We start from the raw sequence: 19,076 nt of genomic DNA, 5'->3' as shown, positions 1-19,076 counted from the left end.
AATTCCAGAGGTAGGGTGAGAGTGATAACCCTTTAAATCAAGGCTGCATTCGACCTTGTGTGGTATCAAGGTGCTTTAGCAACACTGGATTCAATGGGTATCAGAGGCAAAATCCCGGCTGGTTAGAATCATACCTGACACGGAGGAAGATGGTCATGGTTGATGAAGGACAGTCAACTCAGCTCCATGTCTGTCGGAGTCCCTCGAGCAGTGAACAGAAACTTCTTCAGGGCTTCTTCATCAATAACCTTCCCTCCATGTTAAGGTCAGAAGTGGGGATGTTCGCCAATGATTGTACAATGTTCTGCAACATTTGTGGCTCCTCAGATACTGAAGCAGTCCATGTTCAAACACGACAAGATCTGGACAGTATCCAGGCTGGCAAGTGGCAAGTAATGTTCAGCCCACACGAATGCCAGACCATGACCATCACCAATAAAATACAATCTAACCTGCCCCTTGGCATTCAATGGTGGTACTATCACTGAATCCCCCAGTATCAAAGTCCTGGTGAGTAATCATTGCTCAGAACCTCACTGGTCTCCCCACATGAACACTGTAACTATAAGAGCAAGTCCGAAGCTAGGAATGCTGCGGCGAGTAACTCACATCCTGACTTCCAAACTTCTGTCCATCATCTACAATGCATGTCAATACAATATAGGTCAGAAGTGTGACAGAAGACTCCCAGTTTGCCTGGATGAGTGCAGACCCAACAACACTCCAGAAGCTTTATACCATCCAGGACAAAGCAGCCAGTGTGACTGTCCCTTCACTCACAATGCTCCACCATCAACGCGCAGCAGCAGCAGTGTTTTACTATCCACATGCTGCAATGAAATGATTCACCAAAGATCCTCAGAAACCATCTTCCCAATTCATGACCACTTCTATCTAGAAGGACAAGGGCTACAGATGTATGGAAATACCATCATCTTTAGGTTCCCCTCCAAGCCATTCACCATCCTGACTTGGAAATATATCACAGCTCCTTCACAGTCGCTGGGTCAGAATCCTGGGATTCTCTCACTAATGGCATTGGAGGTCAACCACAGCAGGTGGACTGCAGTGTTCAAAAAGGCAGCTCACCACCACCTTCTCAAGAGCAACTAGGGACAGGCAATAAATGCTGGCCCAGCCAGTGACACCCAGATTGACGAAATACAGAAATAGAAATTAACAGAAGACGGTTGCTGAGGTATCACAGAGATCGGTGTTTGGGGCCCAGCTGTTCACAATGTCCTTTAAATATTTGGTTGCTGGAATCAGATGCAATACATCCCAGCCTGCTGACAGCACTAATGGATGTGGGATTGTGAGTGGGTGCGGAGGATGTAGAAAAGCACCAAGAAGACTAAGACAAATGGAGTGAATGGTTAAATATGTGACAGATGGAGAACAATGTGGATAGAGGTGACGGTGTGCCCTTTGGTGGAAATGATAAACTGGAATCCTACAATTTGAAAAGGATTGGTTAAAACACGTTGATTTACAAAGGGCCATATGCTCCTTTTTGTTGTTTCCTTCTGCATCAACCTCTGAGGTCCCTGCAGCGCAGTGAGTTCTGTAACCAGAAGTCAATACTGGGCATGGCATTGACACGCTGACCAGTGTACACAGACCCACCAAGTTCGGTGGCAGTTTTCTTCCTTACACATAGATCACCAGAGTCTTGTTCTGTTCTGTAGACCGTTGAGATGTTTATTATAGGAATATGACAGGCGCCATTGGACATCAGGTCAGAAAAGATGATACTAGAATAGATGACACTTTGTTGGTCGATGTTTTTGGGAGGTAAGCGAGACAGAGTTTTATGATGAAATTCAGAAGGTCAGCTCAGGAATCAGAAAGGGCCATCATCAAGTGAGAAATAATAATTGGGCGTCCTGAATGCTGGAAATAAAGAAAGGCACATATCGCACTGTTTTGAGAGAGGGGAGGGCATTAGAGATAGGCAGGATAATGAAGCTGGAGGACATGAAAGTTGGAAAGGATTGAGAGGATGGAGGATGTTACAGAGACAGATATTTATGATAGAAATTTTTGGGTTTTGAGGCTGGAGAGGAATTATTGAGATAAGGAAGAGTTGTAAGGCTGGAGGAGGTGGCATTGACAGGGATAGTTCCGAGCATAGAGGAAATTAGAGGTAGCGAGAGTTAGAGTCATAAATTTATACAGCACTGACACAGACCCTGTGGTCCAACCAGTCCGTGTTGATCATAATTTTGAACTGAACTGATCGCATCTGCCTCCACTTGGTCCAAATCCATCCTAGCATTCCCTATTGATATACAGGTCCAAATGTTTTTTCCTCTTGGAATCCCATTCCCCTACCCTTTGACTCTACATTTACCCCTGACTAATTCACTAAACCTAATCATCCCTGAACATTATGGGAAATTTATCATGGCCAGTTCAACTACCCTGTATATCTGTGTTTTGTCGGAAGAAACGGGAGCACCTGGAGGAACACACGCTGACATGGGGAGGAATATCCACATGGACAGTCACCCAATGCAGGAATTGAACCCGTGTCCCTGGTGCTGTGAGGCATCCCTGCTAGCCATTGAGTCACTGTGCCACCCTGAAATTGTAATTGCATTCACAGCTACCACGTCCTCTGCAAGTTTATTCCACACGTGAACCACGCACTGTGCAAAACCCAAAAATAAAATCCGAAACTTCGTTTTAAAGCTTTCCTCCTCTCACTTTAAAATGTATCTACCCAGTCTTGAATCGCAACCCCTCCTGGAAAGGGCGCCTGTTGTTCACATTACTGATAGTCTTCAGGATTTTATAAATCTCTAATAAGGTCACCCTCAGCTTCCTACGCTCCAGTGAAAGAAGTCCCAGCCTATCCAGACTCTGCTTAAAATTCAAACCATCCATTCCCATTAACCTCCTGGTAAAACTCTTCTGAACCCGCTCCAGTTTAATAATATCCTTCCCATGACAGCACAACCAGAACTGGGCACAGTATTCCAGAAGAGGCCTCCCCAACATCCTATACAACCGCAACATAACGTCCCAACTCCTATTCTCTGAGGCCTGAACAATGAAGATAAATGTGCTCAACACCTTTTTAACCACCCTGTCTACATGTGACACATACTTCAAAAATCTGAACACCGAGGTCTCTATGTTCTATATCACTTCTCATGGCCTGTCTTTTAATGAGTGTAAATCCTGCCTTTTTTAAAATCAAGATGTAATATTTTGCATTAATTCCAATCCAAAACATCCTTCGAGTATACAGGCAGTAGGAGTATACTGAAGCGGGAAATCAGGAGGGTAAAAAGGGGACAGGATGCAGCTTTGGCGAGTAGGGTTAAGGATGGGGTTGGAGGGAGAGAGACGAAACGAGACGAGTATTTGGCATTATTGTTTACTGTGGAGAAGGACATGGGAATTATGGAATGTCGGGAAATAGATGGTGACATCTTGAAAAATGTCCATATTACACAGAAGGTGGTACTGGATACCTTGAAAAGCATAAAGGTGGATAAATCCCCAGGATCTGATCAGGTGTGCCCTAAAATTCGGTAGGAAGCTAGGAAAGTGATTGCTGGGCCCCTTGCTAAGATTTTTGTATTATTGATAGTCACAGCTGAGGAGCCAGGAGACTGGGGGTTGGTTAATGGGGTGCTCCTGTTTAAGGAAGGTGGTTTGGACAAGCCCGGGAACTACAGACGCGTGACCCTGACGTCGGTGCTAGACAAGTTGTTGGAGGGAACCCTGAGGGCCAGGATTTACATGTATTTAGAAAAGCAAGGACAGACCAAGATTGATGAAATTGATGTGCTGGAAATATTGGAAAACATTAAGATTGATAAGTCCCCATGGCCAGACCAGATTTATCCTCGGCTGCTCCAGGAAACGGGAAAGGAGGTTGCTAAGTCGCTGGCGAGGATATTTGCCTCCTCACTCTCCACAGGAGTCGTACCGGAGAATTTGCAGGAGGCAAATGTTGTTCCTCTTTTCAAGAAGGGAAATAGGGAAATTGGTGGCAATTACAGATCAGTCCGTCTTACATCTGTTGTCAGCAAAGTTGTGGAAATAATTCTGAGGGATAGAATTTATGACAGTTTGTCAAAGCATGGTGTGATTATTAAGTTCTTTGAGGAGGGATCAAGACAGATCGACGACTGCAGAGCAGTGGATGTGTTATCAATGGATTTCAGCAAGGCATTTGCTAGGGTTCCCCATGGTAGGCTCATCTATAAAGTCAGGAAGTATGGGACACAGGGAGATTTGGCTATCTGGATTCAGAACTGGCTGGCTGACAGAAGGCAGAGAGTGGTTGTCGATGGAAAGTATTCTGTCTGGAGGACAGTGCTGAGTGGGGTCCCGCAGAGTTCTGGTCTTGGGTCTCTGTAGGATTTATAAATGAATTGGATGAGGAGGTTGAGGGTTGGATTAGTAAATTTGCCGATGACACAAAGATTGGAAGTGTCGTCGATTGTATAGAGGGATACTGCAGGCTGCAGCGTAACATGGACAGAATGCAGAGCTGGGCTGAGAAATGGCTGGACAAATGGGAACTTGAATGCTGAATATAGGATTAAAGACAGGATTCTTGGCAGTGTGGAGGAACAGAGGGATCTGGGTGTGCAAGTACATAAATCCCTCAAAGTTGCCAACCAAGTGGATAGGGTTGTTAACAAAGCAAATGTTTTTTTGGCTTTCATTAACAGGGGGATAGAATTTAAGAGCCGTGAGGTTCTTCTACAGCTCTACAAGTCACAGGTGAGACCACACTTGGAATTTTGTGTCCAGTCTTGGGTCTCAATACTGTAGGAAATGTACAGAGGCTTTTGAGAGTGTGCAAACTAGGTTTACTAACATGCTTCCTGGACTGGAGGGCTTCCTGTATGAAGAAAGTTTGAATAAGCTCGGACTTTCTCTCTGGAGGAAAAGAGGAAGAGAGGAGACCTGATAGACGTTTACAGAGACTTTTCCTCAGGCAGGATTGACTTTTTTGAGAAGTCATACTATGAAGATATTAGGTGGAAGGTATAAAGGACGCATCCGAGGTAGGTTGTTTACAGAGAGTTGTGAATGCATGGAATGCGTTACCAGTGGTGGTGGTAGAAGCGAAGTCATTGGGGACAAGACATGCACATGGATAGCAGTGAGTTGAGGGGTGCGTAAGTTAAGTTGCTATGTTTTACATTAGGATTAAATCTCGGTATAACATCGTTGACATAAGGGCCTGTTCTGTGCTGTACTTGTCTATGTTCTATGATGAGGGATAGTCGTCATGGCTTTGTGTGTGGAAAATCACGTGTCTCGTACTTGATTGAGCTGTTTTTGAAGAATTAACTAAGAGGATTGATGAGGGCAGAGTGGTAGATGTGATCTCTATGGACTTCAGTAAGGCGTTTGGTAAGGTACCCCATGGGAGACTGGTTAGCAAAGTGAGATCTCACAGAATACCGGGAGAACTAGCCATTTGGATAGAGAACAGGCTCAAACTTAGAAGACAGAGGATGGTGGAGGAAGATTGTTTTTTGGACAGGAGGCCTGTGATCAGTGGAGTGCCACAATGATCGGTGCTGGGCCCTCTGCTTTCTGTCATTTATATCAATGATTTGGATGTGAACATGGGAGATATAGTTAGTAAGTTGGCAGATGAAACCAAAATTGTAGGCATAGCGGACAATGGAGTATGTTACCTCGGATTACAATGGGATCTTGATCAGATGGGCAAATGGGCGGAGGAGTGGCAGATGGAGTTTAATTTAGATAAATGCAAAGTGCTGCATTTTGGAAAAGCAAAGCTTAGCAGGCCTGATACACATAATGGTCAGGTCCTGGGGAATGTTGCTGAACAAAGAGACCTTGCAGTGCAGATTCATAATTCCTCGAAAGTAGAGGCGCAGGTAGATAGTGCACTTGAAGTGTTTAGATGGTCACACCAAGCACGACTGATGCTGCTTGACCTGAACACAATGACCAGTATGGATAAGATGTGGGCATTGCTGGAAGTCAGAGTCTATATAATGTGGACCTGGGGAAGTGCAGCAGGTCAGGCAGTATCAGAGGAGCAGGAAAGTTGATGTTTTGGATCAGGACCCTTTGTCAGTCCTGATGAATAGTCCGGATCTAGAACGTCAGCTCTCCAGCCCCATCGTATTCATGCTGGTCATCAAACATCTATTTATTCTAGTCCCATGTTCTGGCACTCAGCGTGTAATCGATATTGTAGTGCTTCGTGTGATCATCCCAACACTATTTCAAGGCTGCAATGTTTCCTGCTTCTGCCCCCTTTTCAGACGCTGCCTGACCTTCTGAGGATCTCCAGCAGGTTTTGTTTTTATTGTGGATTTCCACCATTTTGCTGAGGCACTTCGAGTCAGAGAGTTATCCAGCACGGAAACAGGCCCTTCAGTCCAACTCGTCCATGTCGGCCAGATATCCTAACCTGATCCAGCTCCATTTGGGAGAGTTGGCCTATATCACACATGAACACTTTCTATTCATGTACCCCTCCAGACGCCTTTTAAATTTAATTTGACCTGTGTTCATTATTCCTATGGCATCACGTTCCATACGCTCACCAACCTCTGAGTGAACCGTTTGACCCTCAGGTCTATTTGAAACCTTTCCCCTCTCACCTAAAACCCAATGCCCTGTAGTTTTGAACTCCCCGACACTTGGTCGAAACAAAGACCTTGGCTATTCACCCTGTCTGTGCTTCTCCATAAGGTAACCCCTCAGTCTCTGACGCTCTGGGGTAAAAGCCCCAGCTTATTCAGCCTTTCCCTTTAACTCCACAGTCCTAACAATAGCCTTGTAGATATTTTCTGAAACCCTCCTCAAGTTTCGTAAAACAGAGTCACAGAGATGTACAGAATGGAAACAAACCCTGTGTACGATACGTCCATGCCAACCAGCTCATTTATACATGTACTAAGCAAGTTGTCCCTACGGTCCCCTTGAAGTCTTTCCCCTCTCACATTAAATCTCTGCCCTCTGCTTTTGTACTCCCCTATCCTGGGAATAAAGAAACTGACCCGTCACCCTGTTGTTGCTTCTCACAACTTTATAAAGTTGTATAATGCCATCCTACAGCATTTCCTGCTCCAGGGAAAATAGCCTCAGCCCCTCCCCTATGGTTCAAATGTTCCAATACTGGCAACACCCTTGTAAATCTTTGCTGAACTTGTTCAGGTTTCCCAACATCTTTCCTGTAGCAGGGAAACCAGAATGGAAAGCAGTCTGGGGATTCCAAAAGTGGCCGGGCTAATATACTGTACAAGCGAACCAAGATCTCCCAACTCCTACACTCAATGCACTGCCCAATAACAGCTAGCACACCAAACACCACCTTCACCGACCTGTCTACCTTCAACCCCACTTTCAAGGAACTATCACCCCACACTGCACGGTCTGTTTATTCGTCAACGTTTCCCAGGAACTTGTCATTGAGGTTGAGTTTATTGTGGTAACATCTTTCTGAAATCAGGGAGACTAGAATTGAATGTAGTATTCTAAAATTGTCCTCACCAATGCCCTATACAGCCACAACGTGACCTCCTAACTCCTATACTCAGTGACAGAATCCCTACAGTGTGAAAACAGGCCATTCGGCCCATGAGACCATACCAACCAACGGAACAGCATCCCACCCTAACCATGTAACCTCACATTTCCCACAGCGAATCCACCTTAACTGCAAGACTTTGGATTGAGAGAGGAAACCAGAGCACCCAGAGGAAGGCCACGCAGACACACGCTGGGAGAATGTGCGAACACCACACAGACAGTGGAATGGAACCCAGTCCATTTATTAATCAGTACCCTGACCAATAATGGTCACCATCCCAAATGTCAACAAATGATCTCCCTGAAACTCTACTTTGAAGGAACTATGCAGTTGTTCTGAGCCCTTCAGAGGGATTGAAGGGTATGGAGAGAAAACAGCAACAGTGTTGAATTTTGATCTGTAACAATTCTCTCCATCTTCCCCCTCTCTGCCTGTCTCCCCTGTGTGTTTGTTCCCCCCGTCTCTCCCTCTCTGTCTGTCCCCCATCTCTCTGTCTGCCCCCTCCCCACGCCTGTCCCCATTGCTTCCTCTGTCCCCACTGTCTGCTACCCATCTCTCTCTTCCCATCTCTCGCTTCCCCCTTCTCTGTGCCACCCCTCTCTATCCCGCCAGTGTCTCTGTCTCCCCACCCTCTGCCACCCCATCCCTGCCTTCTGTAATCTCCCTATTCCCTCGGTCTGTACTCTCCCACCACAGGGAAAAGACGTTGTCTATTTAACCTAGCCATGCCTGGCGTGATTTTACAAATCTCTATAAGGTCACCCCTCAGCCTCCGACACGCCAGGTAAAACTCCTGGCAACATCCTTGTAATTCTTTTCTGACCATTTCAAGTTTGAGAACATCCTTCTGATCGGAAGACCAGAATTGCATGGAATATTCCAAAAGTTGCCTAATCAATGTCCTGTACAGCCACAATCTGACCTCCCAACCCCTATACTAAACTCTCTGACCAATAAAGGCAAGTAGACCAACTGCCGCGATCTAATCTACCTGTGACTTTACTTTCAAGGAACTATGAATTTCAAAACAAGGTCTCTTTGTTTAGCTGCACTCCCCAGGAACTTACATGAACTGTATGCATCCTGCTAGGGTTTGCTTTTTCCAAAATGCAGCACCTCACATTTTTTCTAAACTGAACTCCTCAGCCCATTTGCCCATGTGATCCACACGCCTTGTACTCTGAGGTAATCTTTTTCACTGTCCACTCCAACGCCAATTTTGGTGTCATCTGCAAACTTGCTAACAATACCTCTTATGTTCACATCCAAGACAATGATATAAATGACGAAAAGTAGTGGATCCAGCACCGATCCTTGTGACACTCCACTGGTCACAGGTCTCCAGCCTGAAAAGCACCCCTCAACCACCACCCTCCGTCTTCGACCTCTGAGCCAGATCTGTATCCAAATGGCTAGTTCTCCCTGTATTCCAAGAAATGTAACCTTGCTAATCAGTCTCCCATCAGGAACCTTGTCAAACGCCTGACTGAAAGCCATGGAGATCATGACCATTGCTCTGCCCTCATCAACCATTTATGTTACTTCTTCAAAAAACTGACTCAAGTTCATGAGGTGTGATGTCTCAGACGCAAATCTGTTAATAATATACAGGACTTAACTCTGTACACTGGGGTCTGTGTTACCCAGTTATGGGTGTTAACGTTCTGGATAAAGTTCACGTACACCAGCTTTGTGTTAGTGACTGTGTATTGAGTCTTGTTAATATCACCAACACAGGTGAGTTCCATTTGAAAGGCAGTCCCTATATCCTTAACCCCACTCCCATCTGCTCTGTCTCCTCCATCCCCACCGTAGACAGTCAGTGGGAGGAACTCATGGAGTTTCCATGTGAGTGAGATTGACAACACTTTGCCTTCTTTCCGCTTGCCCACCAAGAAATGGTGGTTGTGTCCTTGCATCTGGACAAGGAGGATCAGGTTCAGAGTTGAGGAACACCATCTTTGAAGAGGCTGATTAGAAAACCTGCCCAAGCCACCAGGCCATACTGTCTCCCAGCTGTCCCTGCCTGAGCCTCTAAACAGAACCTTCCTGTAGTTTCTCTCCTGTCAGCCTCTCCCATTGCTCAGTTTGTCCAGGATCCCCTCCTGCTGCTACACTGCTCCTGTCCCTCACTGACCTGTCCATCCCCCGTGTCCCTCCTCGTTCATTCATTGTTTACAATACCATTGTCCCAGTCCTCCAGCCCCGCCCCCTCCACTCTATTGGGCAGCAGCTGCTGTCAATCACCCAGGCTCCTGTGTGACCTGGAGCATGTGCTGTAGGAGGGGAGACCAGTGCACAGGCGCAGTGCTGGGCAATTGGCCACAGGGCGGGTCAGTGCCAGGGAGGGAGGCTACGGGTGTGTGGGATTAATCTATCATTGGCAGCTCCCTATCTTCCTCCTCTGGGACAAGAAGCGGGGAATAGCCCCTCTCCTGGTATCCTGACGAGTGGTCAAAGTATGAATGGGGGAGGATTTTACAGAAATTTATCAGAACACATTTTGTGAACATTCAGGAATGTTATGGAAAGGGACAAGGATGGGCCTGCAATTAGAGTTCGAATTTGGTTCATTTCAGTTCAACCAGATATGATTTTGCCAGTGTGCAGGATGCAGTGTGTGCAGGATGTTTCTCATCAGAGGGTGGAGGTGGGGAATATAAATGAGAGGTTCCAGATTGATTTTTCCCCAATGTGATTCCGACCAGGAAGGAAACCCGGGGACCTGGCGGGAGGATTCACCAACACCCGGGAAGCTCTGAGTCAGAATCATTGATTTGGTTCTTAGTCTGCAGACAAAAGCTAGGTAACTGAATTCAAGGAGAGGAGAGAGATTGTGAAAACTGAGTGTGGAGGGAAGGAGTGAGGAGATTGGTTTGTTCTTAAGTTAACAAGAGAGAGAAATTGTGAGACTGAGATTTAAAGCTTTGGGGGGAACAAGGAAACTACAATTTAATACTATCATTATCTTATTTTTCCACCCTGTATTAACAGTGGTGAGTTGTTTTCTCTGTTGTAGGGTACTGTAAGGGTGGATTTGTGGATGAAGAATTCAAATTGAGCTTCATGTTCAGACCTGATGGTTCCTGGATCTGTGCCGATCTGAATATCATTGGCCTTTTCATCTGGAAGGAAAGGTATGTATTCTGTCCATGGACAATATTTCAAATGTCAGTGCGTCTGGAAGAATTACTGCGACACAGCCAAGTCCATGTGAGCAAAGTTTGTAGCTTTGAATGGAGGCTGTTTATCAGGATTATCTCCATGGTAACGGCAGTTTAAAAAGTCTAATTCATTTCACCACATTGTGTTTTCACATCGCACCCCTCCCCCACAACCCCCGTGGCTCACTTCAGTACCGGACAGACGCTTCAGTTTCAGTGGGATTGTCTGTCAGGATTCTGATGTGGAGGACACGGTGTTGGAGTAGGGTGGACAAAGTTATAAATCTCACAACACCAGATTATAGTCCAACAGGTTTTTTTTGGAAGCACTAGCTTTCCAAGCACGGCGTAATTTTTAACTTTATTAGGTCTCTCTCTATGATGACAGACTTCTTCAGTGAAGTACTGCAATAATTAGTGGGTGGCACTGCTGCTTCACAGCGTCAGAGACCTGGGTTCAATTCCCACCTCTGGCAACTCTGTGTGTTAGGTGAAGGGGTAAATGTCGGAGAATGTTTCTGGGTGCGTTACGCTTCGGCGGGTCGGTTTGAACTTGTTGGGCCGAAGGGACTGTTTCCACACTGGAAGTAATCTAATCTAATTACAGAGTCCACATATTCCCCTCTAGCAGTATCAACTGCTATTCTGGCCCTCGGGTTAGCTACTCGTCACTTTTTATCCACAATCCCATCTAGCTTTCTGTTGACCTTTAAAGTTTTTCTAATCTCCTAGTTTCTCGCTGATCATTGCGAATTTGTGTGCCTTCTATTACAATTTGATAGACTCCCTTATTTCCTTAACCACCCATGGCAGATTATTCCTTTTCCTACAGTCCTTCCTTTTCACTGATATATACTTTTGCTCAGCGCTTTGAACAATTGCTTTGATATTTCTCCACTGGCCGTCAACTACCCCATCGTAAACTCTTTGTTTCCAGTTTACATTAGCCAACTCCTGTCTCATCCTATTGTAGTCTCCTTTGTTTAAGCACAGGATCTTGAGACTGGGTTTAATCTTCCCGCTTTTCAACTCTTTCTAAATTCATCCAGACTTATCACAAGTCTTTTATCAGATTACAAGGTGAGGGGATGTTTCCTGGGTGTTTTGGTTTTCATTATCAGTGACCTTAACTTTGTAATAAAGTACAGGATGGATATTCACAACAGAGTATTCTGGACGGTATGAATGTACTACACAGTCTAAAACCATAAATCACTGTCTCCCCTCAGTTTAAAATTGCAAAATCATTACCTCCCACACGCTTCCTCACTATCTAAGTTTGGAACACTAATCCACCTGATTATCCTGCATTTTCCAAAATCTCCTTGGGTGAAGGTGGTGAGTTTTGGATTCAGCATTCCAGTTATTACCGTAAGATGATGAGCACTGGGCACAGGAGAGGCAGTGTAGCCTTTCGATGATGATTGAGCTCACCTCGGTCTCAGCTGGATTTTCCCACCTGCTCTCTCTCACCCTTCATCACCTTGCAAATTCAACATCTGTATCTCTTCATTAAATCTGCTCATTGTCCTGGCATCTACCGCATTTTGAATAGGAAATTCCACAGATTCACAACACATTGAGATAAGTACATTCTTCTTCCTGAGAATAGAATAGAGTCCCTACTGTGCAGACACAGGGTATTCATCCATCGAGTCCACACCAACCCTATGATGAGCATCCCATTCAGACCCACCCATTCCCTGTGAACCTGCATTTCCGGCACATACATGGGCACTGTGGGCAATTTAGTTTGGCCAATTCACCTAACCTGCACATATTTGGACTGTTGGAGGAAACTGGAGCACCCAGAGGAAACCCACGCAGACATGGGGAGAACATGTAAACTCTACACAGTCACCTCAGGCTGGCATCAAACCCGGGTCCCTGACGCTGTGAGGCAGTGGTGCTCGCCACTGAGCCACCTCTGCGTAAAATCTGCTGCCCCTTATTAACCTCCCCGCCCTGCAATTGGCTGAATCTGTGTTCTTTACATCAGAAATCAGGTTGTGGAAGCAGGTGTCTCAGTAAAACCGAGTGACAGCCCATATGTCCTGTGTGTCTGAATGGGGATCCTATACACAACACCCTCCACCCCACACTTTTCATTCACTTTCCGGAGACAGGGCTCCAGTAGCTTCATGGGGACTACAATTCCCACAATCCCTGAGGCAGGGACCACACATGTGTGGGGAAGCCTGGCATTGTAAATGTGCTTTGGGGTAACTAGCGGAAAGTACTTCACACTGTGATTGGCTGGAGGACGAACATATCGGTTGGGGGGCGGGGGGGTCAAAGTGTCACTACATCCATGTGGGGCCAAAGGCCATCTCCTACTCGTCATAACACTGGGCATCGACCAATGGGAAACAAAGAAGGATCTGACCCATTCTCCCAGACTGAAGTTTCCTCTTCTGTCCAGGATCTGCCACCTCCCTTTCTGATTCCTTTTGTTTCATTCTGCTGTTACATTATTGACTTGCAGCAACTGAAGGGAAAGGAAGTGAACCCAGAAAGGGTGCAGAGTCTAACCAGGGATGTGAAGTGGTGGCATGGATCTGTTTATCAGTAACTCCATGATAATGGGGGTGGGTACATTAGGGACAGCAGAGGCAGAATGGTGGGAGAGAGTAAGTGGGCTGGAGGGTTACAGCTTCGGGGGAAGAAAGGGGAAAAAAGATATTCCAGAGAAACTAGAATTGTCTGTTCTGAATTTCTAATATGTACCTATTCCTTTATACAGGGTGCTAGATGGTGAAGGTTTGCAGACTGAAATCTCAAAATCATGTGCAGATTGTGATTAAGTTAACCAGCATTTGAAGAACCAAAGATAGAGAATCACTCGGCCAAAATCCTGCAACACACTCCCTCTCAGCATTGTTGGTCTCTCTGCGCCAAGTGGACTGTGAATGGTTCAAGACAGCAGCTCAGTACCATCTTCTCAAGGGTAACTAGAGATGGGGAATAAATGCTGGCTGAGCCAGTGATGCCCATATCCTGGAAATGGTTTCTATCTCTAGTTGCTGAAACCCAGTTGATGTTACTGCAGGATGATGAGGGATGCTCAGTGCATCCTCCAGGAGGCAGCACCATCACATTACCCCTGCCTACACCCACACAGTAACACCGCAATGTCACTGGAACAAAAGGCAGTGAATCCAAAGGAGGACTTAGATATAGTTCTTCGAGGTAAAGTCATGAAAGGGGATTGGAACACAGCAGGAACAGGAGACTGAGCTGGATGGTCAGCTGTTTCCCATTGAATGGTGGGGCAGGATTGAAAGGCTGAATGGTCTCCTCCTGCTACTATCTCCCGGGTATATATATAGTCATGGAGACCGGGTAGGAAGGAGTGGGCAGGGATACTGCAGGAGATTGCACTTCCACATCAGTTTTCAGTGAGGGATGGTTTGATGGATTTTATTTAACATTTATCTTTAACACGTGGTTTGTAAATTTTGCTTTTAAAATGTTGTCAAAGTTTTTGCACAGCAAATAAAATTAAAGAACATAAATTAAACTGTCTGAATATAACAGTTTTAAAACTTTCAACCTCTGTAAAACAAAATTTTGTCTATTTACTTTTCAGCCCATCAAGCTCCAGGGAAATATTCCCTCCCTGTCTGAACCTTTGGTTTGATGTAACTGCTTTTCAGTTCTCGTTCTGTGAGCTGTGAAGCGTTCTTTTTCCCCATTTCTCCGACCCAGAAATGTTATTGCAGCAACCTTCCCACCATCAAAATCATCATTACACCATTTTGCTTTTGGTTAACATATAATCACCAGCAGTGCAAACGAGAGGACTGCAGATGCTGGAAACCAGAGCCGAGATTAGAGTGGTGCTGGAAAAGGGCTTTTACCAACATGTTGACTTTCTGGCTCCTCGGATCCTACCAGACCTGCTGTGCTTTTCCAGCACCACTCTAATCTAGACATATCATCACAGGCAGTAAACCATTTGTGTAACCAATTGAATATTTCCAAACAAAGTCCATTACGGGCCAAGGAAACCATTACAGAGTGATAGAGTGGGAAGGGATGAAATCAAAGTAGGGTTGTGGGGATAAAGCACAGTATCCCCTGCGGTGCCCACCTTTATCTAAAGGCATCGAGAGCATTGATACACACCACATGCTCCTCCAAGGACACTCTGCTGTGTAGCCTTTATCCTCAATCATAGAATAGAATCCAAACAGTGTGGAAGGAGAGCATTGGCCCATCAAACACCACCAACCATCTGAAGAACATCCGAACCACTGCACTCCATCCCTGTAACACAGCATTTCAAAATGCTGATCCACCTAGTCTGCACAATCCTGGATACTGTGGACAAGGCAGAACGACTGCTCTTTGGGCTGTGGGAGGAAACCAGAGCACCTGGAATGGACCCACATTGTCATGGGGAGAATGTTGGAAATCCACATTGACCAAGGCTGGACTCCAACCTTGTACCTGGTGCTGTGAAGCAGGAGTGCTATAATCACAACTTAAATCAAAACAGATGATCCCTGTTCGTTATCACATTGCTGTTTGTAGAGACATCCTGCCCAGAGGGACAGCCTGAGGTTTAGAAAGTGGCACTGTAAGTTCAGTCAACTCCAGCCCAGTTAATGTGGTTAACAATAACAACATCAATACTCCAACAGTGTCATCATGTACAAGGTCACCTCCTGACTCTGATGAACAGTAACATCAAAGTCAGAGTCCTGCAGGTGGATGACCACTTCCCTGTGAGCACTCACTGGTCTCTCAGTCATGTTGAAGACTCAGAAAATCTCTTGTCCCACAGAGGGTTGAACAGCTCTGACCCAGTGTGAACCCGCTGGGGTCCCAGTGTGCAGGATGAATCACTGCATCCCTTCTCTCACACTGAGCATCTGAATGGCCCCTCACCTCGGTGGGCTCGAGGGGAGGGGGGCGCTGAGGGAGGGGGGGGGCAGGATGAATCACTGAATCACTTCTCTCACACACTGACCATTTGAATGCTCTCTCCCCTGTGTGGGCTCACTGGGATCTCAGGGGGAGGTGCGTTTGAGTGAATCTCTCCCCACACTGGGAACAAGTGAATAATCTTTCCCCAGAGTGAGCTCGCTGGTGTTTAAGCCGGTCAGAGGACTGAGTGAATCCTCTGATTGAGCAGGTGAATGGCCTCTCCCCGATGGGAATGTACTGATGTATCTGCTGGTGAGAGATTTGAATGAATCCTTTTTCACACATGGAGCAGGTGTGGGGTCTAAATCCACTGTGCTATCTCTGGTGCCTCAAAAGGTTGTAAGATGGAGTAAATCCCTTCCCATATATGGGGCAGGTGAGTGGCCTCTCCGCAGTGTGACTGTGTCAGTGAGTGTCCCACTGGGAGGGGTAAGTGAATTCATTATTCTGTTTGAGCCCGTCCTCCTGTTTCTCAGTTGTTATCGACAATCTCATTCCCCCCACAACAGAACCTGTTTCAGAGACGGTTCCAGAACAGGCAGAATGGTCAGCTGACCGGTAACTGGTCCTGAAAGGTTCACTCTCCACAGATGCTGCCAGACCTACTGAATTTTTCCAGCAATTTCTGTTTTTTTTTCTGATTTTCCAGCATTTGCAGATGTTTAGTTTTCCAATACTCATCTTGTCTGTTGCAGAGGAGTTTATTAATGAAATTAAAGGGTTTCAAAAATTGTACGTTAGGTCACACATCAGCTATGATCATCATGAGTGGCAGAGCAAAGTCGAGGGGCTGAATGGCCTTCTCCTGTTCCAATGGAAATTATCCATCGTCAGCTTGTGGTAACATTTCCCCTCACTGCTCACTTCACCTCCACTTCAAACATACTGTTACTGACTGAACAAACCTCTTGTGTTTGAACTAAACCTGCTAATGTTCAGTGGCTCCCTCTCCTGCCTTCTGGGTTTAACTCTCACCGTGGAGTGCTGTCTCATATTATTGCAGGAGTGCCCACAAGGATTAATCCTGGAGTCTGTCTCCGCTGGGATCCACAATCACGGTTTATTTCCTTCTTCCACTTTCATTCTGTCGATTGAACTCTAAGTTTCAATCCATTCTCCTGTCAAGCTCTTCAACATGTCCATGTGGGTGGACTAGAGGCAGCTGGGATTTAATGAAGGGAAGTGAGGATTAGGTGGAAGCACGAGGAGAGGTGATAGCAAAGACAGTTCTCATTGTAATGGCAGAGTTTCGCCATGACCCAGTGAGTGGTGAGGCACCTGAGTTTGTAGGGGGAGACAGATTCAATCAGGGATTTGGTAAGACACTCAGACATTGACCTGTCCATCTGATTGTTAACTCGGACAGAAAGAAAGAAAGATGCACATTTAGATCGCACCTTTGAAATGAAACATGTTTCCAACCCAATGATTTCAACCTCAAATCTCTGAAAACACAGACACAAAGCTTCCTAATTGGAACAGGTTTTCTCTGAGCCTCCTCTTTCCTTGAGAAAAGCGTTTTGAGCTGTTCAGCCTTTCTTGGTGATTACAACCGCTGTGTCCCTGTAAGATTTGTGACTGAGGCTTTATTTTCCTGTTCCTTGTGAATGATGAAAGTAGCAAAAACAGTTCCTGACCTGTGAGGGGGTTTGGTAGGAGTATTTATATTTACAAATTCCTTCCTACCCTCACATACAGTGTGAAATTGATGTAAAACTGAAGAAAATGAGTGAGTGAGCACCCACAGAAGCAAAAAGGAAGCATATGTATTTGAGTTGAATGAACCTACTCTATGATCAATCTAACCAACACGTCCTTCATTTACTCTCATCCATGTGCCTATCCAAGCGTCGCTGATGGATCTGAATCTACTATCACCACTGGCAGTGCATTCCATGCACCCACCACTATCTATAAAGAAACTATCTCTGACATCTCCCCACAACTTCCCCCATTCACCTTAAAATTATGCCACTTTGTGGGGAAAACTCTTTCATTATCAATTCTATCTTTGCCTCTCATTATCTTATAAAAATCTATCAAGTAAACTCTCACCCTCTTTCACTGCAATGACCAAAGCCCCAGCTCCCTCAACCTTTTTTTTCATAAGACATGCCTTCTAGTCCAGGCAGCATCTTGGTAAATCTCATCTGCACCTTTTCTAAAGCTTCCACATCCTATGGCTAATGAGGTGATCAGCACTGAACACAATATTCCAAGTGTAATCTCACCAGGGATCCATAGAGCTGCAGCATATTCTCGTAGCTCCTAAACTCAATTTCCCAGCGAACGAAAGCCAACACACCATACACCATCTCAATAAACCTATCACCTTGGATGTCAGCCATGAGGGATGTATGGACGTGCACCCCACGATCCCTCTGTTCCTCCACATTGTCATGAATCCTGCATTTAATCCGAAAATATGCACTTAAATTTGAAATTCCAAAATGAATCTACTTCAAACTTTCCCTGGATGTATTCCATCTGCCACTTCTCAGCTCAGCTCTGCCAATGTCCTCCAGCAACCTACAAAAGTCCTCCACACTATCGACAACACAACCAACCCTCATGTCATTGGCAAATTTCCTAACCCACCCTTCCATTTCCTCATCCAAGTCATTTATAAAAATCAAAAAGAGCAGAGGTCCCAGAACTAATCCCTTCAGAATTCTATTGGTCACGGTGCACCAAGCTGAAAACTATCTATGTAATCTCACCCTGTCTTCTATGGGCCATCCAATTTATTCTCTAACCAGGCAGGTTTCCCTGTACGCGATGCCTCATTACTTTCTAAATGAGCCGACCATGGGGAACCTAATCAAACACCTTGCTAAAATCCATATACACCACATCCACTACTCTGTCCTCATCAATGTGTTTGTAATATCCTCAAATAATTCAATAAGGTTTGTGAGGCATAACCTGCCGCTCACAAAGCCATGCTGACCATCTCTAATCACTCAATATTTTTCCAAATAATCATAAATCCTGTCTTTCAGAATCCTCTCCAATAATTTGACCACAACTGATGTAAGACTGACTCATCGATGATTCCCAGGATTATCTCAATTGCGTTTCTTGAATAAGGGAATAATGTTTACCACCCTCCAATCTCCTGGTATGAATCCAGTGGACAGTGAGGATGCAAAGATCATTGCCAAAACACAGTAATCACTTGCCTCCCGTCCCATAACAACCTAAATTATATCCTTTCTGGCCCAGGGGACATCTATCCCTGTGATTTTTCAACATTTTCAGCACATTCTCCGCCTTAACATCAACCTGTCCGACCATATCAGCCTGTTTCACGCTGTCCTCACGGGAACAAGGTCCCACTCACTCATGATTACTGAAGCAAAGTACTCATTAAGGACTTCCCCTACCTCCTCTGACTCCTGGCACAAGTTTGCTTCAGTATAAGGGGTATA

The sequence above is a fragment of the Hemiscyllium ocellatum genome, unplaced genomic scaffold, assembly GCF_020745735.1.
Source record: "Hemiscyllium ocellatum isolate sHemOce1 unplaced genomic scaffold, sHemOce1.pat.X.cur. scaffold_144_pat_ctg1, whole genome shotgun sequence".
Lineage (NCBI taxonomy): Eukaryota > Metazoa > Chordata > Chondrichthyes > Orectolobiformes > Hemiscylliidae > Hemiscyllium > Hemiscyllium ocellatum.
The sequence above is the reverse complement of the archived record's forward strand: the minus strand, read 5'-3'. Positions refer to the sequence as shown.